Genomic DNA, 6,000 nt, shown 5'->3' with positions numbered 1-6,000 from the left:
GTGTCAAGGGTCAAACAATGACTGGCACAACTTGAGATACAACCCATGTGATAGAACCAACCTGACATTATTAATGACACTCAGCTAAATAGCAAACAGAAGCCTAACTTAACTGTCTGTTAAGAAGCATCATCCAGCAGAGAATGAAGGCAGATGCACACACACAATCAAATATCTAACAGAAGTTAGGGAGTCTTCTGGAAGTGGGAGATATAATACTCAACATGTCTGAGGCTCTAAGGACACCACAAGAAGTGTAACAGAGTGAAATAACCTTTGCCCATGGGGGCGACAGAGACTGGGAGAATATGCAAAAATCATGCAGGGTCTGGATCATGAACTACTAAATACTTGTAGCAAACATTCTGCTTTGTCTTTATATGGTAATCCTAACAAATAAGAGTGGTGCAGTTTATGTCTCTGTTCCCTGCTATTGAATCACTTTCCCCCTCACTGGACTCCCTGGTTGGGCCTCAGTAAGAGAGATTATGGATATTCCTTCTCTTATTTAGATGCTCCTGAGTGTGGAATTGAAATATGTGGAATTGTGAGGAAAGGTGGAAAGGGCTTTGAATGGAATGTGAAGTGAAGAAAAAATTATAGAAAAAGTACCAAGAATAAGAGAAGACAAGATATCAAGAAAATAAAGAAATATTTAGAGATATGGTTAATAAGATCACAAACAAACTAAAGCAAATCAAACAAAGCAAACCTGTGAAGTAAAATGTTAAACTGATACTAGGAAAATAGAAATGAATCTCAAATTCCTGTCTCTTAATTGATAAAGAATCCAATGAAAAATTCCAAGAGTAAAGAGAAACAGTAGATTATTGATCCAGCAATCATATGGGAGGAAAGTAATCAGGGCTACTATCCCATGTCACTAACTTAAATAGTCTAATGCTCAAGAATCAGAAGCCAAGAGAAAGATTTAAATCAAACCACTTTGCTTGGAAGAGCAGCCTGTGTAGCACAACTACGTCTTACCTTAAACCTATAAAACCACGTCTTCTCAAGGAAAGGAGGAAAACCAGAGAACCACAGAAACACAGGAGTGTGAAACAGTAACTGATCTGAATTGAAATCAGATGAAGAGAGCAATTCAAGGTAAGACTATAGAGCATAAAAGTAAGTTTCAAGATTATAGTCATTAGAATGCTAAGACTACAGTGGCTAGAGACACATCAGAGCTCCAGATGTAGAAATATACATGGGGTCAGCAGCCGCCATCTTAGATCCCAGTAGGACGGGACAGGCGACCCCAGGTACTGAGATATCCTGAGTCTAAGAACTCTGGGGATATAGACCACTGAGTTGCAGGCTGCCACCTGTGCCCATGACCTGGGCAGAGCAGCAGTTCATCTGTGTGCCAGCCAGGTGTAGGTCCTGTGCCCTGAGAAGAAGTCGGCAGCCACCATTGTAGCTCGCAGTAGGACAGGACAGGTGACCGCAGGTACTGATATATCGCGAGTCAAGGACCTCTGGGTATGGAGACCACTGAGCTGCTGGCTGCCACCTATACCCAGGGCCTTGGCAGAGCAGCGGTTTGTCTGTGTGCCAGCCAGGTGTGGGTCCTGTGCCTTGGGGGATCTCCACTGCCATCTTCACTCCCTGACAGAGCAGACGGGCAGCACAAGATTCAGTCCACACAGACAACCAAAGCATAACATTGCTTGGGGCAGTACACACCAGGACTCCAACAGCACCAAAGAGGAGGGTAGCACATCAACAATCTGTGCCAGGGGAAACCCAATCATCCAGTGGTGCGGAAATAGCCTTATGGGCTCACAGGAGGTTCAAGCACCAGTCAGGGACAACAGGACAAACTAACACCAGAGATAACCAGATTGAAAAGGCAAATGTAAGAACCTTACCAAAAGAAATCAAGACAATATGGCAGCATTTGAAAACAATTCTCCAACAACAGCAAGTCTGGGATACCCCAACACACCAGAAAAACAAGATTTGGATTTAAAATCACTGGCCATGATGCTGTTAGAGGAACACAAGAAGGACATAAATAAATCTGTTAAAGAAATACAGGAAAAAGTGGATCAAAAGTTAGGTGCCCTTAGAAGAAAACACAAAAATCATTTAAAGGAATCCAGGAGAATGTGTCAAAAGATAGAAGCCAATAAGGACCAAATGCAAAAATCACTTAGAGAAATATAGGAGAACTTGGGTCAACAGGCAGAGGTCATAAAAGAGGAAACAGAAAAATCTCGTAAAGAATTACAGGAAAACACAAACAAGCAAGTGAAGGAACTAAGCAAAACCATCCAGGATCTAAAAACAGAGGTAGAAACAACTAATAAGTCACAAAGGGAGACATCTTTGGAGATAGAAAACCTTGGGAAGAAATCAGGGGCCACAGATGCAAATATCAACAACAGAATACAAGTGATAGAAGAAAGAATCTCAGATGCTGAAGATACCATAGAAACCATTGCAAAATGTAAAATGCAGTCATAAAATGCAAAATGTAAAAAGATTGTAATCCAAAACATCCAGGAAATCCAGGACACTATGAGAAGGTCAAACATAAGGATTATAGGCATAGATGAGTGTGAAGATTTACAAATTAAGGGGCCAGAAAATATCTTCAACAAAATTATGGAGAAAAACTTTTCTAATCTAAAAAGAGAGATGCCCATGAATATACAGGAGCCTACAGAACTCCAAACAGACTGGACCAGAACAGAAATACCTCCCGTCACATAATAATCAAAACCCCAAATGTACTAAACAAAGAAACAATATTAAAGGCAGTAAGAGAAAAAGGCCAATTAACAGATAAAGGAAGACCTATCAGAATCATACCAGAATTCTCACCAGAGAATATGAAAGCCAGAAGATCCTGGGCAGATATCATGCAGACTATAAAAGAAAACAAATGCCAGCCAAAACTACCATACCCAGCAAAACTCTCAATCACCATAGATGGAGAAACCAAGACATACCATGACAAAACCAAGTTTACCCAATATCTTAAGGAGGGAAACTTCACCCTGGAAAAAGCAAGATAGCAAAGTTCTTTCATCAAACCCAAAAGAAGATAACCAATCAAATATAAAAAATAACATCAAAAATAACAGGAAGTAATAATCACTATTCCCTAATATCTCTTAACATCAATGGACTCAATTCTTCAATAAGAAGACATGGACTAACAGACTGGATATGTAAACAGAACCCTACATTTTGTTGCATACAGGAAACGCACCTCAGTGTCAAAGACAAACACTACCTTAGAGTAAAAGGCTGGAAGAAAATTTTACAAGAAAACGGTCTCAGGAAACAAGCATGAGTAGCCACTTTAATATCAGATAAAATTGACTTTCAACCTAAAGTCATCAAAAGAGACACTGAGGGATACTTCTTTCTTGTCAAATGAAAAATACACCCAGAATAACTCACAATCCTGAACATCTATGCTCCAAATGCAAGGGCACCCTCATTCATAAAAGAAACTTTACTAAAGCTCAAAGCACGCATTGCACCTAACACAATAATTGTGGGTGACTTCAACTCTGTACTCTCCTCTATGGACTGATCAGGAAAACAGAAACTAAACAGGGACATAGTGAAACTAATTGAAGCTTTGGATAATTAGATGTAACAGATATATATAGAACATTTCATCCTAAAACAAAAGAATATACCTTTTTTTCAGCACCTCATGATATCTTCTCCAAAATCGATCATATAATTGGTTATAATCTACCTTTGATCAAGGAAGAAATAAAGAAATCAAAACCTTTACAGAATTCATGAAAATGAAGACACAACATACCCAAATCTATTGGACACAATGAAAGCAGGGCTAAGAGGAAAACTCATAGCCCTGAGTGCCTCCAAAAAGAAAATGGAGAGAGAACACACTAGCAGCTTAACGACACACGTGAAAGCCCTGGAACAAAAAGAAGCTAATTCACCCAGGAGGAGAAGTCAGGAAATCATCAAACTGAGGGCTGAAATCAATCAAGTAGAAACAAAGAGAAACATAAAATAAATCAACAAAACCAGGAGCTCGTTTTTTATTGAGAAAATCAACAAGATAGATAAACCCTTTGCTAGACTAACCAAAGGGCACAGAGACAGTATTCAAATTCACAAAATCAGAAATGAAAAGCAAGATATAACAACAGAAACTGAGGATATTGAAAAAATCATCAGATCCTATTATAAAAGCCTATACTGAATGGAACTAGAGAATCTGGAGGAAATGGACAATTTCCTAGACAGATAACAAACACCAAAATTAAATCAGGATAAAATAGATCATCTAAACAGTCCCATAACCCCTAAAGAAATAGAAGGGGTCATAGAAAATATTTCAGCCAAAAAAAAGCACAGGACCAGATGGTTTCCGTGCATAATTCTATCAGACCTTCAAAGAAGACCTAACACCAATACTCTTCAAACTATTCCACAAAATAGAAGCAGAAGGAACCCTACCCAATTCCTTCTATGAAGCCACAATTACACTGATACCAAAACCACACAAAGGACCAACAAAGAAAGAGAACTTCAGACCAATTTCGCTTATGAACATTAATGCAAAAATACTCAATAAAATTCTTGCCAACTGAATCCAAGATCACATCAAAATGATACACCATGATCAAGTAGGCTTTATCCCAGGAATACAGAGATGTTTCAATATATGGAAATCCATCAATGTAATCCACTACATAAGCAAACTCAAAGACAAAAAAACCACATGGCCATTTAATTGGATGCTGAAAAGCATTTGACAAAATTCAGCATCCTTTCATGCTTAAAGTCTTGGAAAGAACAGGAACTCAAGGCTCATACCCAAACATAGTAAAAGTAATATACAGCAAGCCGGTAGCCAGCATCAAACTAAATGGAGAGAAACATGAAGAATATCCACTAAAATCAGGAAATAGACAAGGCTACCCCTCTCTCCTAATCTTTTCAATATTGTACTTGAGGTACTAGCTAGGGCAATTAGAAAACATAAGGAGGTCAAAGGGATACAAATTGGAAAGGAAGAAGTCAAACTATCACTATTTGCAGATGATATGATAGTCTACCTAAGTGACCCAAAAACACTCTACTAGAGAACTCCTACAGCTGATAAGCAATTTCAGCAATGTGGCAGGTTATACAATCAACTCAAGCAAATCAGTAGTCTTCCTATACTCAAAGGATAAGCAGGTTGAGAAAGAAATTAGGGAAATGACACCCTTCACAATAGCCACAAACAATGTAAAGTACATTGGTGTGACTCTGACCAAACAAGTGAAAGATCTTTATGACAAGAACTTCAAGAATCTGGAGAAGAAAATGGAAGAAGACCTCAGAAAATGGAAAAATCTCTCATGTTCATGGATTGACAGGATTAATATAGTTAAAAGGTCCATTTTGCCAAAAGCAATCTGCAGAGTTTTCTGGTAGAGTTTTTTGGGTCACTTAAGAAGACTATCATATCATCTGCAAATAGTGATAATTTGACTTCTTCCTTTCCAATTTGTATCCCTTTGATCTCCTTATGTTGTCTAATTGCCCTACCTAGTACCACAAGTACAATATTGAAAAGATGAGAGAGGGGACAGCCTTGTCTAGTCCCTGATTTTAGTGGGATTGCTTCAAGTTTCTCTCCATTTAGTTTAATTTTGGCTAGTATTTTTCTGTATATTGATTTTACTATGTTTAGATATGGGCCTTGAATTCCTGTTCTTTCTAAGACTTTAAGCATGAAAGGATGCTGAATTTTTTCAAATGCTTTTTCAGCATCCAATGAAATGACCATGTGTTTTTTTTTCCTTTGAATTTGTTTATGTAGTGGATTGCATTGATGGATTTCCATATATTGAAACATTCCTGCATCCCTGGAATGAAGTCTACTTGATCATGGAGAATGATCGTTTTGATGTGTTCTTGGATTTGGTTGGCAAGAATTTTATTGAGTATTTTTGCATCGATGTTCATTAGGAAAATTGGTCTGAAGTTTTCTTTCTTTGTTGACTCTTT

Source organism: Apodemus sylvaticus, chromosome 9 (assembly GCF_947179515.1).
Source record: "Apodemus sylvaticus chromosome 9, mApoSyl1.1, whole genome shotgun sequence".
NCBI classification, from domain to species: Eukaryota; Metazoa; Chordata; class Mammalia; order Rodentia; family Muridae; genus Apodemus; species Apodemus sylvaticus.
This window is presented reverse-complemented; position numbering follows the sequence as displayed.